At 38.7% G+C, this 27,343-nt stretch overlaps 1 protein-coding gene and 2 pseudogenes across 1 annotated transcript in view; 1 reads left to right on the top strand and 2 right to left on the bottom strand.

Annotated features, from left to right (window-relative positions):
* The window catches only part of TfAP-2 (transcription factor AP-2), an 859,649-nt gene that overhangs the window by 385,456 nt on the left and 446,850 nt on the right, over nucleotides 1–27,343 (bottom strand). The window lies entirely within an intron of this gene.
* Nucleotides 1,552–3,117, top strand: LOC137254456 (uncharacterized; annotated as a pseudogene).
* LOC137252779 (uncharacterized) lies at nucleotides 11,151–14,283 on the bottom strand (annotated as a pseudogene).

Genomic DNA, 27,343 nt, shown 5'->3' with positions numbered 1-27,343 from the left:
AACTAATGGTTTGTTAAGAATACTTCGGAAATATATTACTGGCGTTCCTAAAGATGGCAGGACACTGAAATGTACTCCGAAGGTACCGCCAGTGGAAAAAATGGGGTCAGGAGAATATTTCCACTACGGTGTTGAAGATTCCCTTACAGATTTTTTAATGAGAAAATCGTTCATGTCTTCTGAAATCCACCTCAACATAAATATTGACGGTCTTCCACTAGCAAAAAGTTCCAATTTGCAGGCATGGCCCATTTTAATAAACGTGGATGGGGACCCGGTTGTTATGGTCGTAGGTGCTTATTGCAGATATAGCAAGCCACTGTTCCCAAATATATACTTGCAACGTTTTGTAGATGAAATGTTGCACTTAATGGAACAAGTTTAGATTTCAATGGCAGGCATTATTCAATTCACTGTCGCTCTTTTGTTTGTGATGCTCCAGCAAGATCGTATATATTGGGTGTTAAGGGACATACGGGTTATTTTTGTTGCGTAAAGTGTACGCAGAAAGGGGATAGTAAAGGCCATAGAATGATTTTTCACCATGAAATGAATAGTAGTAGTAGAACAGACTCAGATTTCCGCCTAAGGTCTGATATAAATCATCACAGAATAATAGAACAAACCGCCATTGAGAAATTGCCAATTGATGTTGTAAAGTCCTTCCCATATGACTACATGCATGTGGTATGCCTTGGTGTGATGAAAACTTTGCTTGTAGGTTGGGTTAAACAAAGAAATGAGCCGTATTCATTAAAATCTGCACAGATTGATGCATTAAATTCTAAAATATTATTTTTGAGTAATAAGGTACCTAGAGAGTTCGCTCGACGTCCACGTACCTTAAAGGAAATTGAAAGATTTAAGGCCACAGAATTGAGGCAATTTCTATTATATACTGGAGTTTTTTTACTTGCCGATATCTTAGACGCCGAACGGTACCACCATTTCTTGTTACTTAGTTTGGGTATTCGAATTTTACTTGATAAAAAATCATGTTCGGAAAATAATGAATGTGCGAAAATTCTTTTAAATGAATTCGTTAAAAATGTCTCTAGGCTTTATGATGATTCTTTTTTAACATTTAATTTTCATTGCCTTACTCATTTACACAGTGATGCATTAAACTTTGGCGATTTAGAATCTGTAAGCGCATTTAAATTTGAAAACTTTTTGTCTAAATTAAAACGAAAATGTAGAAAAAAAACCATATTGCTGCACAGATTTATAATCGTATAGTAGAAGAAAGCTTGTTCTGTAATGAAAGTGTTACGGAAAAAATTGAAAAGGAAAAATTACGAAATGGGCCAGTAAACTCAATTAATACAAATTTATTTTATTTATCCATAAAAAATCCTGACAACTTTTATAGCGCAAACAAAAAAATATTCAAGATAATAAGTATTATTTATGAAAATTTTGTTCCAAAGGTAATATCTTTGGAGGTCAAAAATTTAAATGATCTTTTTATTACACCAATAAAGTCATCAAACTTTAATATTTATTGTTGCGCCACTTTACACTTTTCCAGTGATCGATTTGAGCATTCTGTAGATGAAATATCGAAAAAAGTAATTTTATTTCATAACTTTGAAAATACCGAATTCGTATTTTTACCACTTGTTCACTCATAGATGGATTTTAACAGCACATTTTTGTCTACTGGAGATAACCAAGTTACCAAACAAGGTAAGGTTTTTGACTATTCATTGTTTATTTAAAATTGTTTATACTAATAGTCTATTACCGTTCATTTTTCAGATTTGGATAATTTGAATAGGAATATTGATGCCTTAGACAAGAAAATAGACGAATGGAGAACAAATTTATCAAAGGGTAATATTTGTTTATTTATTTATTAAAATTTTTTGAATTAGTTTGCGATATGTTCAACTTGAATACCTTTTATATTTTTAGTGAGGTTTTTCATAACATATTCGAGTATGCAATTTTTAGTATAACTTTAGTATACAAAATTTAAATTTTGTCCTGACTCTGTATGGAAAAAATGGAATACTCGAAAATATTGTTAAAAATTTGATTGAACAGTTAAAAAAATTGTGTAATGAAGAATACTGTCCTTACTCAAAATCAGCCAAACCGTGTATATATAATGATAAACCTCCTTGAAAGTACTTTAGTTGGTATACGACTTAAAATACCTTTCATTTGATACCCCTATTGGCATATCTTGCTTAATACTTATATAAAAAAACCACATTGGTGGCAACAGCCCAGTAGACAATCTTCAAACGAGGCGTAGTTTCCATATATATAATTATTTCATGCAAATATTTTTCTAATATTCATACATATCTTTAAATTCAATAATTTCAGAAAATCAATCAACACAAAAGTTGTTAAAGAGGGTATTGGAAGAAGTTAAATTAGGCGCAAGTTCTGCAACTGTAAAAAGGAAGAAGATTTTACCGCAAAAACCTTTTTCAGAAGTGCATGAATTTTCCGAATTTGAAGCAAAAATTCAAAGCTCTGAGAATAAATATAACGATTTGGTGAATATCCTAACAATTTAGCTATTCAATTAAAATGCAGCCATTTTATACATGTTTATTTTTTCCAGGTGGCCGAACTGCAGACCATCATCTGTGCAAGTACAACTAAATTCATAAAAATGGCTTGGCACTGACAATGTTGCGCAATCGTATTCCTGGCAAGGAACTAAAACGAAGACACCAGCTAGGGCGCTAAGTGTAACAGGAGCACTGAAACGTAATTACGCGTATGATCATATGTTGTGGCTTTAGTTATTTTGTTTATTATATTTAGAAGCCTTTTGTCTCAAATTTCCTAATATGGCCAACGACAGTGATTTTGAACGAGCGACAATCAACTTCTTCCAACACGCTAGTACTAGGCTAAATAAAAAGGTTGAATACGAAAAACAGAAGAATACCAGCTTGCAATATATTATAATCTATATATAATAATTTTTAGATGCATTTTATTTATTTACTTATTTATTATTTAATGTTTCCTTTTTCTTAAAAACGCAGGATATTTCTGTTGTATTTTTGAACTACAAAAATTTTATTTGAATTTTTGTATTAAATTCTTTTCACTTCTTCAACTAAATTGAAAGAACATTTTTATGTGTAACCCGTAGGAGTTTTTCTAGCTACATATATGCATTTTTTGTAACCTTTTATGTAAATTTTTTTTTTTATTTATGTGAAATAATAGGCCTGTTCATTTACAAAAAAATTTTTACTGGAATTTACTAATTGTTGATGTTTTGTATGAGCAATGACAGAAATTCCTAACTTCCAGTAATAATTTTTTTGTAGATGAACACATCTAATATGTTAGGTTTGTATCTATGTCACTAATGGGAACTTTTGTACCTCATTTGCACTTTTCTTTGCAACCTTAAATTTTTGTGCCTAAGTTTTTTGTTTACCTATATGTGTACTTAATCAACATGAAATAATATTTTAATGTATTCACCATGTATATATAACTAGTCGGAGTTTCTCTACATCCTATGCTGTTTTGTAACATTGAATTTAATGCTTAGTTTTTTGATTTTCATGAAATAATAATTTTTTTAATATCGCGAGTTAATATCGAGCTCAAGGCCTAACAATAATTATTTTATCATTATTATTGTTATAATATATTTTTTCTTAATTGAAAAAATTTTAAATTAGAATAGAAGAAAGAAAAAATTTTTTAGACAACTGCCAAAGCTCGTTGTATAGATCCATTTCGGGAACTGCTAAATTCCTTCATCGGCAACGTTTAGGCGCCGCTGCTATAACCATTCAGCCATCACAGCGGTTTTTTTTTTGTTTGTCTTCATTATTCCTACTTCAATTCTGGTTCTTGCCAATTGATATTCACAGCACTGCGACATCTGTTACAGAATAGTTGTGAAAATTGGACTTTGTTTATGGCGATGATGCCATAGTGTCATATTTTATTGACACTTTTTTCCCCGTGCTCTGGGATGTATTAACAATTTTTGTTGTTATATCGGCCTACTAATTTGTAATATCGCGAGTTAATATCGAGCTCAAGGCCTAACAATAATTATTTTATCATTATTATTGTTATAATATATTTTTTCTTAATTGAAGAAATTTTAAATTAGAATAGAAGAAAGAAAAAATTTTTTTTTAGACAACTGCCAAAGCTCGTTGTATAGATCCATTTCGGGAACTGCTAAATTCCTTCATCGGCAACGTTTAGGCGCCGCTGCTATAACCATTCAGCCATCACAGCGGTTTTTTTTTTTTGTTTGTCTTCATTATTCCTACTTCAGTTCTGGTTCTTGCCAATTGATATTCACAGCACTGCGACATCTGTTACAGAATAGTTGTGAAAATTGGACTTTGTTTATGGCGATGATGCCATAGTGTCATATTTTATTGACACTTTTTTCCCCGTGCTCTGGGATATATTAACAATTTTTGTTGTTATATCGGCCTACTAATTTGTAATATCGCGAGTTAATATCGAGCTCAAGGCCTAACAATAATTATTTTATCATTATTATTGTTATAATATATTTTTTCTTAATTGAAAAAATTTTAAATTAGAATAGAAGAAAGAAAAAATTTTTTAGACAACTGCCAAAGCTCGTTGTATAGATCCATTTCGGGAACTGCTAAATTCCTTCATCGGCAACGTTTAGGCGCCGCTGCTATAACCATTCAGCCATCACAGCGGTTTTTTTTTTTGTTTGTCTTCATTATTCCTACTTCAATTCTGGTTCTTGCCAATTGATATTCACAGCACTGCGACATCTGTTACAGAATAGTTGTGAAAATTGGACTTTGTTTATGGCGATGATGCCATAGTGTCATATTTTATTGACACTTTTTTCCCCGTGCTCTGGGATGTATTAACAATTTTTGTTGTTATATCGGCCTACTAATTTGTAATATCGCGAGTTAATATCGAGCTCAAGGCCTAACAATAATTATTTTATCATTATTATTGTTATAATATATTTTTTCTTAATTGAAAAAATTTTAAATTAGAATAGAAGAAAGAAACAATTTTTTAGACAACTGCCAAAGCTCGTTGTATAGATCCATTTCGGGAACTGCTAAATTCCTTCATCGGCAACGTTTAGGCGCCGCTGCTATAACCATTCAGCCATCACAGCGGTTTTTTTTTGTTTGTCTTCATTATTCCTACTTCAATTCTGGTTCTTGCCAATTGATATTCACAGCACTGCGACATCTGTTACAGAATAGTTGTGAAAATTGGACTTTGTTTATGGCGATGATGCCATAGTGTCATATTTTATTGACACTTTTTTCTCCGTGCTCTGGGATGTATTAACAATTTTTGTTGTTATATCGGCCTACTAATTTGTAATATCGCGAGTTAATATCGAGCTCAAGGCCTAACAATAATTATTTTGCTACTACTTCGCTCAAATATACACACGCATATGGTTACACCCCAATAAACATTTTTGTCAAATCTCAGTTTGAGATACATTTGAGAATCAGTCCATTTCTCACATTTCAAACGTTAGTTTTCAAATGCATTTAAAATAACCGTTGATTGGGGCTAAGATACTTGGCTTGGATATCATAAGTGGTTTCAGGCTCTGGATCAGGGACTGATATCAGTCTTAGACCGGCCATAGTGACGAATGTCACGCGTGATTAGTTATCACGTCCTGCACGAGGTGCCCCTGCTTCTACTGATAATGGCGGATCTAGAGAGGACAACTCGATAAAACCCGCACCCCTTGAGTCATTGTGCCGAGCTCAGGGGAGGGAGAGTCAAGATCGGTACACAACGGTGACGAACTGGACTGTTTTAGGACTTTGATTTCACATCACATTTTGACTTGATGACATTGGGCTGGTAGGTGCGGTATTCTGCCACTTTAGTAGGTCGGGGTGAAACCCTACCAAAATGGCTGGTAGGCTAATGCTGCACCTGCCCACGTCCCGTTAAAACCGTGGCGGGCCTCAAGGTACGTTCCGGCTCCGTCGCCGTTAAGTTGGTGGTGTAGGTGCGGTTGAAGATTTTCCCGCTTCGCGTCCGGTCTGGCTCTGAACGCATTACTCATAAGGTAATGCGTCAACCCTCGCGTGGCCTCCCTGCGTAGCATAGATAACCACGAGATCGTTAAAGGGCGACTACACAATCGGCTCCGGATAACGGCCTTGAGGGGGGACTTTTTTAGAATGGACAATACTAATACGAATCCGCCAAGGATGGGGTGCGGAAGAAGAGCGCTTTTGATGGAAATCCGTCAAATCAATCTTCAGCACTCTAAGGCGGCTTCCGCAAATTTGTTGCTCTGCCTTGAAAAAGGCGGAGTGGATATAGTCCTTGTCCAGGAGCCGTGGCTGAGTAGTAACGGCAGTAAGATTTCTGGATTAAGGACTGGAAAATTCAACACCTTGGTGCATGGGGAGGCAAGTAGGCCTAGATCCTGTGTGCTTGTTAAAAAAGAGATTAAAGCTTTTATTCTCTCTAATTTCAGCAATGCTGACGTAACCACGGTCTGCCTCGAGCGAGGAAGTAATGAAATGTGGGTGGTCTCAGCGTACATGCCCCACGGGGACGTAGTGGGACCACCACCTGCGATACTGGGTGAAATCACCGCTGAAGCAAGGCGGAGAGGTGTTGGCGTGATCATCGGTGCCGATGCAAATGCCCATCATAGCATTTGGGGAAGCTCGGATACCAACACTAGAGGTGAGTCTTTATTTACTTTTATTGTAGATGAGGGACTTTGTATATGTAATAGGGGGAATGACCCGACTTTTATTACTGCGTTAAGGGAGGAGGTCCTGGACCTCACCCTGGTTAGTAGAGAACTGGAAGGTCGGATATCTGGATGGAGGGTTCTCAACGAGCACTCCTTCTCTGATCACCGATATATTCAGTTCTCAGTGAACGAAGAACGTCCCGGTAAAATATCTTTTAGGAACCCTAAAAGTACTAACTGGGACTTGTATTGTAGGAAGCTGGGAGAGCTACTGCCTGCGGTGCCTATCATTAGTTCGGGCCTGTCCGAATCTGAGATAGACGTTCTGGTGGAAAACTTCACCTCGGCAAGCAATAGCGCCTTTCAGCTGTCCTGCCCATTGAAAACTTACAGGGGGAAGGGCAAGCCGCCCTGGTGGTCGGATTCTCTTGACGACCTAAGAGCGTCCAGTCGGCGGCTCTTCAACAGAGCCAGGAGGAGTAAATTACCCTCGGACTGGGAGCTCTATAAGGTGAGTCTGGGGATTTATAAATATGAAATAAGGATAGCCAAGCGAGATGCATGGCGAAGCTTCTGCGAAAACGTAGAAGGCTGCAATGAATCCGCGAGATTTAGAAAAATACTCTCTAGGAACCCCGCTCCTCTGGGGTATCTGAGAGATGATGGTGGGGACTGGTCGATGAGTAGCGAGGAGTCCCTAAGGCTTTTACTGGACAATCATTTTCCCGATGTCCCAGTTGCGCAGGGATCTTCGCCTGCATGGTCGGCGGTCGTTGGCCATGCAGAAGTGCCTGCCATTCCAATACGGGAAAGTCAGATAACCTGGGCTATAGGGTCGTTCAAGCCCTATAAGTCTCCGGGCCCGGATGGAATCATTCCTGCGCAGCTTCAAATGTCTTTGGGGATTTCCTGCCGCTGGTTGGCCATCATATATACTAACTGCCTCAGGCTTAACTATATCCCGAAGTCTTGGCACACGGTTAGGGTTATTTTCATTCCGAAGGCCGGCAGAAGCTCTCATGTATCACCTAAGGATTTCAGGCCAATCAGTCTCTCGTCGTTTCTTCTTAAGACGTTTGAGCGGTTGATTGACCTGTACCTACGGGAAAGGATACCTCGGGGGTTACTGTCGGCTTCACAACATGCGTACTGCAAGGGCAGATCGACGGAAACGGCTCTCCATTCGATTGTAAAGCAAATAGAGGGGTCCCTAGAACACAAAGAGTATGCTCTGGGTGCCTTTCTAGACATCGAGGGAGCTTTTAACAATGTCTTACCGGGGTCAATCGAAAGAGCTCTGGTGGGTTTAGGAGTCGAGGCGGCTCTGGTTGAATTTATTAGCAAACTTCTATGCGGCAGAATTGTCGCAGCGGAGTGGGGAGGGGCCATAATTAAGAGGAAGGTGTGCAGGGGCACGCCACAGGGGGGTGTCCTATCTCCTCTCCTCTGGGTTGTGGTAGTCAACGAGCTTCTTGTGGAGCTGGAAGCCAATGGTTGTCGGGTGGTTGCCTATGCAGATGACCTCGCTATCCTAGTCAGAGGCAAATTTCTGGGCGCCCTGCGCGATGTTCTTCAGGGCTACCTGGATACTGTGGCTAGGTGGGCTGAATCATGTGGATTGGCGGTCAACCCGGGAAAAACGGAATTGGTCCTTTTCACAAGAAGATATAAGGTGCCCGATTTCAGAACTCCCTCGATTGGAGGGGTACCGTTGGTACTTTCTGATAGGGTTAAATATTTGGGGATTGTTTTGGACAAGAAACTGTCCTGGAGACCCAATGTGGAAGATCGGGCCAGGAAGGCCGCCATTGCCTTGTACTGCTGCAGAGGAGCTATCGGAAAGAGATGGGGACTCTCGCCAAGAATAGTACACTGGCTTTATGAGATGGTGGTCAAACCGATTCTGCTATATGGGGTGCTGGTCTGGTGGAAAGCACTGGACACGGCGAGCACCTCCAAAATGTTAGTGTCAGTGCAACGGACGGCGCTGATCGGTATCAGTGGCGCTCTCAGAACAACGCCTACCTTGGCACTGAACGTCATGCTGAACATATACCCAGTAGATATTGCGGGAAAGGCGGCCGCGGCAAGGTCGTTGGTCAGGCTTCGTGATATGGGATATAGACTTTCTGACCGCGGACACTCTAGCCTTCTTACCAGTTTCGACTTCATCCCGGACAGAACGGACTACTGTATGCCGATAACAGCTCCCTATACAACCTTCACCCCAGTTATTCCAGAGAGAGAGGATTGGGGAAGAGGAATTATCTGGGGCATGGGACCGGTTAACTTGTTCACGGATGGGTCAAAGCTGGATGGAAAGGTTGGTGGGGGGGTCTTTTGTCAAGAGCTAAATTTAAGCCGCAAGTTTAAGTTGGCTGATCACTGCAGTGTATTCCAAGCGGAAATTGCTGCGATTAAGGATGCGGTGGATGGAATGCTATCCAGTGCTACCACGGTTAGGGAATTTAACATTTACTCTGATAGCCAATCGGCTATCAAGGCCTTGAGCTCAACTACAGTGCGATCGAGGGTGGTGTGGGAGTGCCTGACCTCGCTTGCGATTGCATCGAATTATTTTACAATTAAGATTATCTGGGTCCCGGGCCATAGTGATATCCCGGGTAACTGTCAAGCGGATCTCTTAGCCCGCATCGGTACAACTGAACCGGATGAAGATGGCTGTAGGGACTTCGGGATCCCGCTGGCCACCTGTGGATTGCTCCTCCATAGCTGGGCCTCGAATCAGCTCAGCAAACGTTGGGCGGATACCACGTCTTGCAGGGTAGCAAGATCTTTCTGGCCGAAAGTGGATGGCAGGAGGTCTGCTGAAATAATTGGGTTCACTAAGGCTCACCTATCAATGGTCATTGGGGTTTTGACAGGGCACTGTCCCATGGGTATCCATGCGGTACGTCTCAATATACTGGAAACTCCATCCTGCTGCAGCTGTATGGAGGATGATGAGGTGGAATCACCAAATCACTTTATGCTTGATTGTCCAGCTTTTGCCAGAATTAGGCGAAAGTACTTCGGTCGCGACTCACTTGGATCTCCCGAGGATATATCCAAAGTTGAGATCGGTATCATTCGGAGCTTTATCGTTGCTACCCAACGATTCTCTAAGTAGCTGGATCTAGGTCACCGTTATTTTTGGTGTATGTGGTATCACAACGGACCTTCGTGTTGTCCAAGTGAGCTATCCTTATCAGGGCAGCTACCACCTAACCTATCCTATCCTATCCTAACCGTTGATAGCGTCCTCAAGCTAAAAGGCTCATTTTTAATATGGGATTTTTCTTTATTTTCAAATTGAGAATTTTTGGATTCTCAACTTTTTCTCAAACGAAAATAAAGCGGAACGAAATGGAATCCAATTACTCTAATTTAATTGTTTATTCAGTGTTACCTACGCTGTAAAAGAAATACCCAGTTTTAATAATAAGAGTTCTTTTTTATGAGTTTTGACAAATTTTTTAAATTTTCTTTATTCAGTTAATTCAAAAAAGTATATCAAAGCAAAAAATTAGTTACATACCAGTTTTTCAACCATCTTTCTATTTTATTAAAATATTCTGTAACAAATATGTATACATTTTATATTGTTTAATGTTGATAGATAAATGAATAAAAAAATTAAAATTATATTATAAAAAAATTATTATTTAATGAAAATCAAAAAACTAAGCATTAAATTCAATGCTACAAAACAGCATAGGATGTAGAGAAACTCTGACTAGTTATATATACATGGTGAATACATTAAAATATTATTTCATGTTGATTAAGTACACATATAGGTAAACAAAAAACTTAGGTACAAAAATTTAAGGTTGCAAAGAAAAGTGCAAATGAGGTACAAAAGTTCCCATTAGTGACATAGATACAAGCCTAACATATTAGATGTGTTCATCTACAAAAAAATTATTACTGGAAGTTAGGAATTTCTGTCATTGCTCATACAAAACATCAACAATTAGTAAATTCCAGTAACAGTTTTTTTGTAAATGAACAGGCCTATTATTTCACATAAATAAAAAAAAATTTACATAAAAGGTTACAAAAAATACATATAGCTAGAAAAACTCCTACGGGTTACACATAAAAATGTTCTTTCAATTTAGTTGAAGAAGTGAAAAGAATTTAATACAAAAATTCAAATAAAATTTTTGTAGTTCAAAAATACAACAGAAATATCCTGCGTTTTTGAGAAAAAGGAAACATTAAATAATAAATAAGTAAATAAATAAAATGCATCTAAAAATTATTATATATAGATTATAATCTATTGCAAGCTGGTATTCTTCTGTTTTTCGTATTCAACCTTTTTATTTAGCCTAGTACTAGCGTGTTGGAAGAAGTTGATTGTCGCTCGTTCAAAATCACTGTCGTTGGCCACATTAGGAAATTTGAGACAAAAGGCTTCTAAATATAATAAACAAAATAACTAAAGCCACAACATATGATCATACGCGTAATTACGTTTCAGTGATCCTGTTACACTTAGCGCCCTAGCTGGTGTCTTCGTTTTAGTTCCTTGCCAGGAATACGATTGCGCAACATTGTCAGTTATTATTTGCGCCAAGCCATTTTTATGAATTTAGTTGTACTTGCACAGATGATGGTCTGCAGTTCGGCCACCTGGAAAAAATAAACATGTATAAAATGGCTGCATTTTAATTGAATAACTAAATTGTTAGGATATTCACCAAATCGTTATATTTATTCTCAGAGCTTTGAATTTTTGCTTCAAATTCGGAAAATGCATGCACTTCTGAAAAAGGTAAAATCTTCTTCCTTTTTACAGTTGCAGAACTTGCGCCTAATTTAACTTCTTCCAATACCCTCTTTAACAACTTTTGTGTTGATTGATTTTTTGAAATTATTGAATTTATAGATATGTATGAATATTAGAAAAATATTTGCATGAAATAATTATATATATGGAAACTACGCCTCGTTTGAAGATTGTCTACTGGGCTGTTGCCACCAATGTGGTTTTTTATATAAGTATTAAGCAAGATATGCCAATAGGGGTATCAAATGAAAGGTATTTTAAGTCGTATACCAACTAAAGTACTTTCAAGGAGGATTATCATTATATATACACGGTTTGGCTGATTTTGAGTAAGGACAGTATTCTTCATTACAAAATTTGTTTAACTGTTCAATCAAATTTTTAACAATATTTTCGAGTATTCCATTTTTTCTATACAAAGTCAGGACAAAATTTAAATTTTGTATACTAAAGTTATACTAAAAATTGCATACTCGAAAATGATATGAAAAACCTGACTAAAAATATAAAAGGTATTCAAGTTGAACATATCGCACACTAATTCAAAAAATTTTAATAAATAAATAAACAAATATTACCCTTTGATAAATTTGTTCTCCATTCGTCTATTTTCTTGTCTAAGGCATCAATATTCCTATTCAAATTATCCAAATCTGAAAAATGAACGGTAATAGACTATTAGTATAAACAATTTTAAATAAACAATGAATAGTCAAAAACCTTACCTTGTTTGGTAACTTGGTTATCTCCAGTAGACAAAAATGTGCTGTTAAAATCCATCTATGAGTGAACAAGTGGTAAAAATACGAATTCGGTATTTTCAAAGTTATGAAATAAAATTACTTTTTTTGATATTTCATCTACAGAATGCTCAAATCGATCACTGGAAAAGTCTAAAGTGGCGCAACAATAAATATTAAAGTTTGATGACTTTATTGGTGTAATAAAAAGATCATTTAAATTTTTGACCTCCAAAGATATTACCATTGGAACAAAATTTTCATAAATAATACTTATTATCTTGAATATTTTTTTGTTTGCGCTATAAAAGTTGTCAGGATTTTTTATGGATAAATAAAATAAATTTGTATATTAATTGAGTTTACTGGCCCATTTCGTAATTTTTCCTTTTCAATTTTTTCCGTAACACTTTCATTACAGAACAAGCTTTCTTCTACTAAACGATTATAAATCTGTGCAGCAATATGGTTTTTTTTCCACGTTTTCGTTTTAATTTAGACAAAAAGTTTTCAAATTTAAATGCTCTTACAGATTCTAAATCGCCAAAGTTTAATGCATCACTGTGTAAATGAGTAAGGCAATGAAAATTAAATGTTAAAAAAGAATCATCATAAAGCCTAGAGACATTTTTAACGAATTCATTTAAAAGAATTTTCGCACATTCATTATTTTCCAAACATGATTTTTTATCAAGTAAAATTCGAATACCCAAACTAAGTAACAAGAAATGGTGGTACCGTTCGGCGTCTAAGATATCGGCAAGTAAAAAAACTCCAGTATATAATAGAAATTGCCTCAATTCTGTGGCCTTAAATCTTTCAATTTCCTTTAAGGTACGTGGACGTCGAGCGAACTCTCTAGGTACCTTATTACTCAAAAATAATATTTTAGAATTTAATGCATCAATCTGTGCAGATTTTAATGAATACGGCTCATTTCTTTGTTTAACCCAACCTACAAGCAAAGTTTTCATCACACCAAGGCATACCACATGCATGTAGTCATATGGGAAGGATTTTACAACATCAATTGGCAATTTCTCAATGGCGGTTTGTTCTATTATTCTGTGATGATTTATATCAGACCTTAGGCGGAAATCTGAGTCTGTTCTACTACTACTATTCATTTCATGGTGAAAAATCATTCTATGGCCTTTACTATCCCCTTTCTGCGTACACTTTACGCAACAAAAATAACCCGTATGTCCCTTAACACCCAATATATACGATCTTGCTGGAGCATCACAAACAAAAGAGCGACAGTGAATTGAATAATGCCTGCTATTGAAATCTAAACCTTGTTCCATTAAGTGCAACATTTCATCTACAAAACGTTGCAAGTATATATTTGGGCACAGTGGCTTGCTATTTCCGCAATAAGCACCTACGACCATAACAACCGGGTCCCCATTCACGTTTATTAAAATGGGCCATGCCTGCAAATTGGAACTTTTTGCTAGTGGAAGACCGTCAATATTTATGTTGAGGTGGATTTAAGAAGATATGAACGATTTTCTCATTAAAAAATCTGTAAGGGAATCTTCACCACCGTAGTGGAAATATTCTCCTGACCCCATTTTTTCCACTGGCGGTACCTTCGGAGTACATTTCAATGTCCTGCCATCTTTAGGAATGCCAGTAATATATTTCCGAAGTATTCTTAACAAACCATTAGTTGCATCAGCGGAAATATTAAAATGGACGGCCCATACAGCAAGCTCTTCTCGAATAACACTTCCCATTTCACTTTCTGCATCAATGTCAGATTCCGAATAGTCGCAATCCACACTTTCTGAATCACTTCGATCATAAATAACACTATTGGAAATAGAAGCGCCTTCGCCTAAGGTGGCGCCTACTCCTGAACTTTCTATTATTCCCGGTGCTACTGTTGTGCCACTTTCGGTAAGCAAATTTATTATTTGCCTCACTACACTTTACTCGTTTAGATTTATGCATAATGTAGTAAAATATCACTTAATATTATCAAAATGTATATATACTTCCTTATTTTTTCACTTTATGTCCAACTTCACTCAATAAAATAGCTTGTTTACATTTCAAGCTAAACTATGCAAATTAGAGATCGACGAATATCCACCGATTCGATAGATTTCGATATCTTTGCTATGTTGACATTTCAGGAATGGAATGAAATGAAAGCATATCTAAAACCATTCTCAAGTTGAAAAACAACGTTTGAGAAAAAGTTGGGAGAATATTTAGTTTCGAATGATTAATAATGCTGAATATCAAACTGAGAATTAATGTTTTCTCAAACAGTTGAGAAAAAAAAAATTGTCAAGTATGTCTCAAATTATTCTCAAGTTGAAGATCGACGTTTGAGAAAAAGTCGAGAAAATATGTTGTTTCAAATGATAAATAATGTTGAATATCAAACTGAGAATCAAGGTTTTTCTCAAACATTTGAGATTTTTGTTTTCAGTGTTTGTTGGGACACTACAAAAACACGCGCGTATGGCTGATGATCAGGTAGAGGATTCTAGAAGAAGAAACGTCTAGACATTAGGGCAGCAGAAGCTGAGTAGTCCGTATTAAGTTTGAATTAATCCATGTCATCCCATTGTTCGAATAATCGAACAGTAATTTTTACTGTTTTTTTGCAATTTTTCCTGGGGTTTTCTTTAAAAGTGAGATACGAAATTATGACGTTTTATGTTGGTGTGGAGTGTTTTCTACATTATTACGAACAATTATTTTTTCTGACCATCACCCAATGTTTTCACAGAGCATAATAAAAACTCACTAATTTTAGCATGTTTTAAAACGAATTATTTATTTAAAGAGAATTAGAAAATATGAAAACCTGGTATAATTGAATTCGGTTGCAGTTTGAAATGTATTTAACGTTTTTTCAATTGCGTAGAAATATTTTATTCGGAATAACTATAAGCACGTGTTCAAATTTAGTATGAATAAGTGTGCGGTTCAGTGAACTTGTTTAGTCGAAGCAACTTGTAATTAGAAAGTTGTAAATTGTGTGATTAAATAATGGAAAAACAGTGTGCTGGATCCCTTCGTCGTCGAGCTCTTACTAAAGCTAATATGATGGCTATTATTGAAGAAGACTGGAGTGAAGGTGAAACTAAAATTGCTACAGTTACAATTGTACCACCGGAAAAAGTTGACGAAAATACCGTTGAAGAAGATTTTCATGATGATGTAATAACAATGCGTGAAGTAAGTGTAACCCTTACAACTTCTCAGAGGAGCTTTGAATTATTCAAATAAGTATTGTAACGAATTTTGAGAAATACCGCTTATTTGCAACCTTCTGATAACGTTCGAATCACTAAACTGTTGAATAAATAACTCCAATATTCAATAACGCAAAATGGTCTTTATTAGACTACTTTCACAATAACACTTCTACTTCTCAACAGATAGCGTGCTTAAATCAAACTGACTGCCATGCCTCAGCTCGATTTCCTCGTTCGCATACTTCTAGGCGTTTCTTGAATTTACTACCAGCTATAAAATTACTAGCACAAACGGTTGCCTACTTTTGTGAGCATCTCAATAAGATATATGCATGTGTTTCTGCGTTTCTCGCCGCTACGTGTACGTACATATGTGTAGAGATAATGATTGGGTTCAGTGAGCTGCAATTATTCATGTTTTAAGCAGGGATGCACCTTAACGTTAAACTAATCGTTTATCAAAAAATTTCCACCGTTTCCGCTAAAACACTTCCAAATATTATCGATAAAGAAATTATGAAGATAAATTGTGTCTCGTTTTTAACCGAAACGAAAAGCTTTCGTTAACGTTAAAAACGTTAACAAAAACGTGATACTATATGTTTGAATTGTGCTGGCAATACTATAGCCATGGTGAAGCCGTAAGGTGGTAACAGCGAGCGGACATACACACACAAACTCCATGTAATTTGTTTGTGTAATTCGTTGGTGGTAATGTCAAAAATACTCTGAGAAATGTTCGTACTGTCAAAATTCATAAGAAAAAATGCAATCAGCTTGGCTAATGCTTTCACCTTTAATGACTCCGCCATCAATCAGCTTTGCCAGCATAGTTTGCAATTAATAATCAACATAAACGATTTGATTTCGTTTTGATATGGCAGAAAACGAAACAAAATCATTTCGTTAATTTGACGTTCTTAACGTTAATAAACGAAACGAAATGACTTTGTTTCGTTTATTAACGTTAATTATCGTAACGAAATGATATCGGTTCGTTGGTTAAGCATGCCTGGTTTTAAGGTTATGAGTGGACTTACCAAAAAATTAGTATTAGTGCGTACACAAACAAAGAATATCAATCACTTATATCCACTAAAACACATTTACATAGTCATGCTTCGTAAAATGAATAACCGCTCATAAGCGACGAAGCAGTTCAGTACTCAATTGTCTTATTGAGCAAGAAAGTCAACTGTGTTATACGAAAACACTAATTTGAATCAGTATGATTAACAGTACAATAAAATGAATATAGTCATATCAGTCTTCTAACACTAGCAACACAACGATGTACACGAAACTAAACTGAATACAGCGCTAAAGAAAAACCGATAATAAACGAAGTATACAGTGTATTACACACGAAACCAACGTGCTACTGAGTTAAGGCTCCATTACTGATACTTAGCATAGACTTGGCTTGGCTTGCGAACTGTCACTTACAGTTCTGTTAAATGAACATTGCATGTTACTGATTACTCAAAACTTAACTTGACTTAGAAGTCTGTTGAATTTTGATTTTCTATGTAAGTTCTAAGTGACGTTTACATTTTGAGATGCCATTTGTTTGTTTCCATTTCATTTTGACATTTTCTCATACAAATTGACATTTATTTAAAAATAAATTTCAACGCTGATTATGATGCCAGATTTTATGCGCCAAGTGGAGTATAATCGTGGCTAAGTTGCCAAGTTTACGCCAAGTCAAGTCAAGTCTATGCTAAGTATCAGTAATGGGGGCTTTAAAGCGACTATGATTTCAGTTTATACTCAACAATGTCATATATGTATGGGACATATGTGTTGCGGGGCACTCGTATGTATTTTCTATTTTATGTGCTAATCACTCATAGTATTTGTCTGTACTTGACTAAGTGCACTCATTTTATTTGTACTCAAAGCAGTCCTCTGATTGCATTGTTTATGTCGATAAAAGTGACTGCTTAGTATAGGCTTAGAGATGATAGTATCCCCTAGTGTCGATAATTTTCTTCACACTGCCCTCCACCTAAGTGTGATCGTCCCGATCAGACAAATTTACGGATCTAAACGCCGCCAGCCTTTCCAAATGAACCACTTTCATTTTGGTTCGTGATTTACCAATGGTTTGTATGTGGTAAACTACATCGTTGATCCGTTTTACAACTTTGTATGGGCCTTCCCAGTTATACTGCGATTTCGGGGACAAACCTTTTTTCCATTGTGGGTTGTATAACAGCACCAAATCTCCTTCCTGAAAACCTTCGAAATTAATTGCTTTATCGTATCTGGCTTTCATCTTGTCACTCATAATCTTTGTTCGTTGCCTTATCAGATCGTGTATTTCTCTCCAGCTCTTCTTCCAAAACACCAGTGGATTTCTTGACATTTCTCTCCGCATAGGCATCTATCCCAAACTTCAAATCAGCTGGCAGTCGAAGGTCATTGCCAAAAATTACTTTTGCAGGGGTTTGGCCCGTTGTCTCATGCACTGCTGATCGGTAAACCATCAAGAATAATGGTATGCGGGTATCCCACTCCTTATGGAACTTGTACACTAATTTCCTTAAATGGTCCGCCAATGTTCTATTGAATCGTTCCACCATACCAACGGACAGAGGATGCAATGCAGTTGTCCGTGTTTTTCGAATGCCCAATGATTTACACATTTCCGGGAACACAGCTGATTCGAAATTCCTGCCTTGGTCAATTGGTACACCATACCTTGCAACCCAATTGTTTATAATCACTTCTGCTACTGTTTCCGCTTCTTGATTTGGGATTGGGTATACCTCTGGCCATTTGCTCAAATAATCCATAACCACCAGTACATAGTTTCCGCAGTTGCTAGTAGGCAATGGAACTGCGACATCCATAGCGATCCTTTCAAATGGCGTACCTGAGTTATATTGCTTCATCTGGCCATGACTTCGGGTTTTGGGCCCTTTCGCTCTGCTGCAAACCTCGCAGTTCGCAATTCACTCAGTGACTGACTGGCGGCAACCAACCCAATAGAATTTCCGTTTAATCCTCTCGAGCGTCTTCGTGATTCCAATATGACCTCCCCTTGGACCATTATGCAGCTCGCTGAGCACGTCAGGAATTCTCTTTTCGGGAACAACTATCAGTTTCTTCTTGCATTGACCGTCCTCACTCTCCCATACTCGATGCAAGCAACCGGATATCAATTCAAAACTGTTCCACTGTGCCCAATATGACATTGCAATGGGACTCTCTGCTGACATCTCCTCTCTATTTGATCTTTCGTTTCGTTCGAGCCCTTGCATAACATGTGAGAGATCAGTATCTTCTAGCTGACACTTCCTCAGTTGTTCCTTGTCCCATTGATCCGTACATGTTATAGTCATTACCCATACATCTATAATGTCTTCTTTAGCCTCGGTTTTTGAACAGTGCTTGCATTCCAAACTACATGGTCTTCGTGACATTGCATCGGCATTCCCATGGGTACTATCTTTCCGACGATCAATGGAAAAGTCATAGTTTTGTAGCAGCTCAATCCACCGTGCCAATTGTCCTTTCGGATTACGGAACTGCAGAAGCCATTTCAACGCTGTGTGATCTGTCCTGACGCGGAATCGCTGGCCGTAGAGGTATTTGTGAAAATGTTTAATGCACTCTAGCAATTCCAATAGCTCGCTCCGTATAACCCAGTAGTTCCTCTCTGGTTTTCCAATTGAACGGCTGTAATATGCAACTACCTTCTCCTGTCCATCAACTAGTTGTGACAAAATGCCTCCTATAGCATATCCGCTCGCATCTGTATCTAGAATAAACGTTGCTCCTGGAATCGGATATGCCAACATTGGGGCAGTGCACAAACGCTCTTTCAATGTTTGGAAAGTTACTTCCTGCTCCTTCTATTCAAAAGCTTTATTTTTTCTTGTTAGCTCGTGGAGGCTATGTGCTACGCTGGCAAAATTTGGTACAAATCGCCGGTAATATGTGCACAGCCCACGGAAACTTCTCAATTCATGCAGATTCTGTGGTCTTGGCCAATCCTTCACTGCTTTTATCTTTTCATTCGCGGTGCAGATGCCCTCCGTCATTACTTTATGACCCAAGTAATTAACTTGCTTCTTGAACAGAGAACACTTTTTGGGACTAAGTTTCAGACCAGCACCAACTATTCTCTGGAAAACCTCCTCCAAGTTCTTCAGATGTTCTTCGAATTTCTTTCCCAATACGACGATGTCGTCTAGGTACACTAAGCATGCTTTCCAATGTAGTCCTTTCAGTACCTGATCCATTAGTCTTTCAAAAGTAGCTGGTGCATTACATAGTCCAAAGGGTATTACTGTAAATTGCCAAAGACCTCCTTTACTTCCACTTGCCAGTAGCCGCTTTTTAAGTCCAGTGTGGAAACCATTTCGTACCAGATAGCGAGCCCAGAGTGTCGTCAATTCTTGGCAATGGGTAACTATCCTTTTTCGCAACATCGTTCAACTTTCGATAGTACACGCAAAACCTAATTTTTCCAACCTTCTTCTTCACAAGTACCACAGGTGAGATCCATGGACTAGCTGATGGTTCGATGACGCCACTGTCGCTCATTTCTTGTACGATTTGACTCACAACTTCCCGCTTCGCCGGTGGAACACTACGAGGAGCTTGACGGATCGGCCTCGCATCTCCAGTGTCAATTTGATATTTCACAATGTTGGTGCGGCCTGGTTTGGAGCCATCTCTCTGATAGGCTTCCTCTAGTCCCTATGTCCATGCCGTGATGTCATTTGAAAGATCAGTATTACTAGATGAAACTTGTTCCTGGAGCTGTTCACAGTTAATAACTACTTCAGCTTCCCTGCATCTTCCCAAAATAGCTCCTTTGGTCAGTTTGAGTGGTGACTTGAACTCATTGAGTATTCTTACCGGAATACGTCCATTTTGTTTTGTCATAGCCAGGGTTTTTCCTACAGGTATGTTCGGTGCTGATTTGTTTGCTGTTTCGACAACCCACAATTTGTTTGTCCCACAATCTCCATCAACCTTTGCCCAGAGGACTGCTTCTGATTATGGTGGTATTTGCTGACTCTCTTCCACCAGCACTCGTTTACTGCTGTAGCCTCTCTCGTAGCCGAAATTTAGTCGTACATCCATGTTCTTATATCGCATCGTCTTGCTTTGCATGTCGATCTTGATGCCTTGGTCGATTAAGAAGTCCACTCCAATTATAATTTCATCATCAATCTCTGCAATTATAAAATTGTGTAGTACCGTGACGTTCCCAATTGCGACTTCACATGCTATTTCTCCTAGAACCGTGGTGTCTTCTCCAGTGGCTGTACGCAATCTTGCTCTATGCAATGGTCTTATCTTCTTGTTGACTAAATCCGCTCGAATGATGGAATGAGATGCACCCGTATCTACAGTCAGTAAACGTTCCTTTCCATCCACATGTCCTCCGACAGTAAGATTGCTTGCCATTCTACGAATTTGCGAGATAGAGATTATGAGGCATTCAATTGCGGGAGCCAGCTGTCGCCCCTTGCGGCTGACTCGATTTATTTTAGCTATTGAGTGGACTTGGAGATTTGCGCATTTCCTCCAGCTCTGCGTTTACGACTAGCCACATTGTTGGAACTATTAGGGTTGGTGCTGCAATAACGTGCAATATGCCCTGACTTTCCACACTTAAAGCATTTGACTGCATCATTATTCTTCTGCTGCGTTTCCTTCAATGCTTACAAAATTGCGTCTAACCACTCTGTTCTTTCCACTTCCACACGATGGGCTTGTATGCTGGTTTACTCAAAAGTGAGGCAGTTTCCTGAGTCAGTGCATGGGATAGCGCTTCAGCAAATGTTTGCTTTGGGTTTGCGTATGCAGCTCGCTTCGTTTCGACGTCCCGTATGCCATTTATAAAACTCTGAATCTTTACCATTTCCGTGTATTCCACGGGTGCGTCTGCATAAGCAAGATGAGCCAATCTTTCAAAATCCGACGCAAATTCCTGCAAAGTCTCATTCGCCTTTTGGTAACGGTTTTGCTACTCAATTTGGTATATCTTTTTCCTATGCTCGCTTCCGTAACGTCTCTCGACAGCGGCCATCAATGCTTCATAACTGTTCCGCTCGTACTCTGGAATAGTCTGTAAGACTTCAGCTGCAGGCCCTTTCGATACCACGAACATTGCAGCAACTTTATCTTCCGTATTCCAGTTGTTCACTGCTGACGTCTTCTCAAATCGAAGCTTGAATACCTGGAAAGGAGCAGAGCCGTCAAAAAATGGTGTTTTACCTTTGGATTACTCGCTGGAACATCTGGGCGATTTAGTTGTAACTGCTTTTCCATACGACCTTTCAAATCATCGACTTCTGCCTAAAATTCGGCGATTTTTGCATCCTGCGCTTCTAACTGCGAAGATATTTGTGCCACCTGCAATGATAAGCGCTCCTCCTGTGCTTCCAATTTGGTAGTTATACGTGTCTCCTGCGATTGCAGTTGGGATGTCATATATGTCTTTTGCTCTTCCAGTTGTGATGCCATATATGCTTCTGTTCTTCCAGTTGGGATGACATATGCAGCGACATTTCTGAAATGCGTGCCTCCTGCGCTTCCATATAGGATGTTATACGTGTTTCCAGTGATTCCATCTTGGATGTTATACCTGTCTCCTGGAATTTTAGTTGTTTTTCCATCTTGGATGTTACTGTCGAAGTTTGTGCAGATATTGCAGCTAATATTGTGTTCAAGTCTGTGTTCGCCATTGTCTGCGGTGTTTCGTTTTTCTCTTCAATTTTTGTTGTTGTCTCGTCGCCAGCAAGATGAAAGACATACCCTCCCACGTTAATTCCATCTGTTCCATTGTCTCTCGTAGTCATGCCTGAAGTTCGAGTTTATTGCCGGTTGTATTCAATCCACGCCTCTCCAACTCCTTCTTCAATTGCTGGATCTTCAATTCACTATACTTTGCCATGTCTTTGTTGTACTCCAAATCTTTGGAATTTATTCAACAATTCCTCTACTGACACAAATTGTAACGAATTTTGGGAAATTCCGCTTATTTGCAACCTTCTGCTAACGTTCGAAGCACTAAACTATTGAATAAATAACTCCAATATTCAGTAATGCAAAATGGTCGTTATTAGACTACTTTCACAATAACACTTCTGCTTCTCAACAGATAGCATGCTTAAATCAAACTGATTGCCATGCCTCAGCTGGCGCACTTTTATACTCTTCGATTTCCCCGTTCGCATACTTCTAGGCGTTTCTAGAATTTACTACCAGCTATAAAATTACTAGCTATAACTACAGATAGATGCGTTTCTCTCCGCTGCGTGTACGTACATATGTGTAGACATAATGATTTGTTTGTTTATGTAGATACAAGTGACTGCTTAGTATCGGTTTAGAGATGATAGTATCCCTTATTGTCGCTAATATTCGTCACAGTATCTTTTCTTTTGTTTTAATATTAAATAATCTATTTAATAGTGCGAAGATATAGTGGAATGGGTTGAAACGTTTGAGCTAGATGCGATTGAAAAATCTACTGGAGACTATATACATCAAAATGGACATATCGAAGAAGACAACGTCATTGGTATCGCAATTTCGTCAGATACAACACCATCTGCCACAGAAAATCCCTACAAAAGGCAGCGCATTGAGAGAAATGCAACACCAGTTAAAAAAATATAAGCCCTTATCAGCTTTTAGTAAGCCCAAGTGTGTGCAGAGAAAAAACCGCGGCGGGACATTCGAATATGATATTTCCCCTACAACCGAGCCATTGGATGAAGTTAAAAAAAACTTGGCAGAAGGCTTCCAAAACAAAACTACATTGGAATTGTTTTCACTCTTTTTTGATAACGAAGTCCTTGACATGATTAGAAGAAACAAATAGATATTCTCAGCAGAAAAACGAACACTTTCGCATTGATCAAGTTGCCTTAAAGCGATTTCTTGGTATTTTAGTTTTATCGGGATATCATACTTTGCCGACAACTCGTGACTGAGCAGAACACTTGCTCGATTCAGTTTTTCTGAAATTCGATTGTTCCAGTTCTACTAAAACTCTTGGCATCCGATGGAATGCTTTAAGCAATGACTTTTCATATACCATTGAGCCAACCCAGCCCCCTACTAGTGCAACCAAGAGACAGATTTTATCGTCGGTGTCGAAACTTTTTGACCCCGCAGGGTGGCTAGGGCCAATTCTTATTCAGGCGAAAATATTGTTGCAACAAATATGGCTGGAAGGCACGGATTGGGACGAATGTGTCAAACCATTATCTCTCCAAAAATGGCTACAGTTTTTAGCAGACTTCCCAATGATAGAGCAAATTCGAATACCGAGATGGACTGAATTTTCCCCTTATAATAAAATACAAGTACACGGATTTTGTGATGCATCAGAGAAAGCGTATTGTGCGGCCGTTTACCTTCGTTCACAGTCAAACGGCGAAGTCTCGTCTCATTTACTTTTCTCTGAAACTAAGGTTGCGCCATTACAAACAGTGAGCCTCCCGCGCCTGGAGCTGTGTGGAGCAGTGTTACTGTCTAAATGCATCAAAAATGTCATCAATCAACTTCCATTTAGAAATATCGAACTCTTTTTATGGTCAGAATCATCGATCGTGTTGTCATGGCTTGAAAAACCGCCATGCACATGGAAAGTCTACGTGGCAAATCGCACATCCCAGATCATACAGAATGTTGGAAACATCAAATGGCACCCCGTATCCACAAACCACAACCCTGCTGATCTCGGTACTCGAGGGTGTAGGCCGCAAGATTTAATCCAACTACAACTTTGGTGGAAAGGCCCTTACTGGCTGCTAAAACCTTCCGATCAATGGTCTATTTTGTCCAGAGAAAAGATAGTCCCTCCAGAAAACGAAAAGTCCAAACTCTACTTACTTTGGATAGTGAACCTGATATACTTGATCGCTTCTCATCATGGCCGAGAGCTCTCCGGGTGATAACTTACATGTTTCATTTTATACATCGAACCAAGCCCATACAGTCCACTCCATCAATAAATTATGAATACCTAGTTATCTCCCAAGCAGAAATTCACTGGGCCAAAGCACGTCTGATTAGGCTCACTCAGGAAAGATATTACCATAATGAATATGCCAAACTTTCGAACCAACTACCGATTTCCAACAAAAGTAAACTTTTGCCTTTGAATCCTTCTCTAGATGAAAACGGCCTTCTTCGAGTAAATGGTCGATTAGCCAACTCCAACTTCCCACATAATGAAAAGCACCCAATAATCATCCCTGAATCTTCACGGTTTTGCCATCTTTTTGTCCAATTTGTACACAATGTATTAATGCATGCTGAGCATCAACTCATGATCCGGACGGTCAGGCAAGAATATTTCATTCCTCGACTGAAGTCGAAAATAAAACTATGTATTCGCAGTTGCAAAACGTGCACCATTTTTAGGAAGAATACTCAATCCCAAATAATGGCAGCGTTACCACCAGATCCCTCCAACTTCTCCTTACCATTCACATTTACTGGGTTGGACTTCGCAGGTCCCTTGGATCTCAGGTCGTCAGCTCTCCGAAAATCGTCCATAATAAAGGGTTATGTCTGCGTTTTTGTATGTTTTTCAACAAAGGCAATTCATTTAGAGCCTTGTTCTGACCTCTCCAGCAAAGCCTTCGAAGCAGCGTTTCTGCGATTCATTGGAAGGCGTGGGCTACCAAAATACGTATATTCTGACAACGCAAACCGAGCATCTTAAAGGGATTTCAACCGGTTCCTCAAATCCACGTCCGTCGATATTCAAGCAAGACGTGGCATACATGGGTTCGAATGTAAGTTCTTACCACCGAATGCACCTCATATGGGTGGCCTGTGGGAGGCAGCTGTCAAAAGCTTCAAATTGAATTTTAAACGTGTCGCTGGAAGCCATCACTTCACCTTTGAAGAATTAGCTACATTGCTCGCGCGTATCGAAGCGGTGCTCAATTTCCGTCCACTATCCCCTATGTCGGACAATCCCAACGAATTACTAGCCTTGACACCAGGACATTTTTTTGCGCGGTGCGCCATTGCTGGCTCCCCCAGAACCCCGAATAGATAATCTTTCACTTCAGATGCGATGGGAAAATCTAAAGATTCTTCACCAACATTTCAGCCAGAGATGGAAGGAAGAATATCTTAAGGAGTTACATCGGCGTTATAAATGGAAACACACTCAGAAAGATATCTCCGTAGGTGACTTTGTGGTCGTAAAAAATGACTTACTTCCCCCCTCAAGAATGGCGCTTAGGCCGAATTGAGAAGGTCTACCTTGGAGCGGATAATCGCGTCAGAGTTGCGGATGTTCGAACACAGCATGGTCGTTTCACTAGACCAATCGTAAAACTATGTCCCCTACAATTAATCCGATGAGCCAACTCCCTAATTTTATCTACACTAACTTCACTATCTCACACAACACACATATTCCAACTTATCGCTTTATTGAATTGTGACTAATATCATCTTTATTTACAGACGATCCCCACAACTTCCGTCACCGATTTGGGCGTCACGAAACCCACGACTTTACATGTGTCAGCTTTGTCAGCGATATCACGCCTTGCGTTATTGTCCCAAATTTCGGGATATGTCTACTAATGCGCGCATCATATGTGTACGGCAACACAAGTATTGCCCAAATTGTTTGGCGCGCAACCATGACAACGTACGCCAGTGCTAGTCGCCGGAAACGTGGCCGCAAGCCGGCGAAGATCCGTCTCCAACCCAGCTACCATGCAGAGCACGGCCAACATCGGTAGACGTGCATACCCAATTAAACCGGGTGATCAGAGATTTGGAGCGATTAAGGGACAGCCTTGCACCGGTGCAAAGGGGGCGCGATGTTTAAGTGAGTTTCTCCACTTAAACCACTCTTCTATGACTCACGCTCATGTGAAGAGTCTGCGAGTACTGTGGTGACTCACGTTCCCGCATTTTTCCCCACATCAGTCACACATATGTGCATAATGCATCCCTGCATGCACTCGTCACTATTTGGCAACTCATTGGAACGGGCTTCCAATGTCCAAAAGGTTATATAAGCGCTGGGCGCTTTTCCACTTCCTTCTCCTTTTCCATCACCAAGCCACAAGACGGAGCATCTCCCGTAACGACACGGGATCCTACTCAGCAACAACTACAATCAACCTTCACAAGTATTCAACATAATTCTATTAAATCACTTTATTTTGCGTAAATTAAAGTTTCATTTGGAATTGCTTTAAAGAATTACAAAGCAATTTAATTTTGTAAATAATTGAATAATTTGATACACTACTGAAAGTGAATTCGTAAGTTTAAATTACTTTTGTTAGGCTAAGGCCAAAGTTTTGTGAATAAATTGCAATCATTGAATTTAAAATATAAATCAGCTCGTGATTTAACAATGATAAATATATTTTCGCTGATTTTTTTTCTGAAATGAATTGAATAAACTTGTTATTAAAATGGGAATGCTGGGGTTCTCTTTTATTTAGAAGGCACGTAGGGTATTCAGGTAAGGGGCCACCGAAAAATTAGGTGCGTCGGTGGCCATGGAGTTTGCGTGTGGGATAATGCACCGGGCGTCGCAACAACACCCGCAGGCCCCTATGAATATTCGGCCTTTTTTGTTTGTTCTAATTTTCAGCTTATTTTTGTCATTTTGATTTTCTGCATTTGGTAACCGGTCATTTTCGGTTCGGTTAATTTTGTTCCTTTTTTTACGTTTAGTTTGTTTCAAATTTTTGAATTTTGAATTTCGTTTTGAATTTAACGGTCTGTCCGTGACATCCGGTTCGGCCGGATGTTGTTTTTAGACCATTTGAGCGTTTTGAATTAGTTCTGCGTTTTCGACTGTTTTAAAGGCATGATATGACCTTTTTTCTGTTTATGGCGCAGGACCGCCAGG

Source organism: Eurosta solidaginis, chromosome 5 (assembly GCF_040869045.1).
Source record: "Eurosta solidaginis isolate ZX-2024a chromosome 5, ASM4086904v1, whole genome shotgun sequence".
Classification (NCBI taxonomy): domain Eukaryota; kingdom Metazoa; phylum Arthropoda; class Insecta; order Diptera; family Tephritidae; genus Eurosta; species Eurosta solidaginis.
This window is presented reverse-complemented; position numbering and strand designations above follow the sequence as displayed.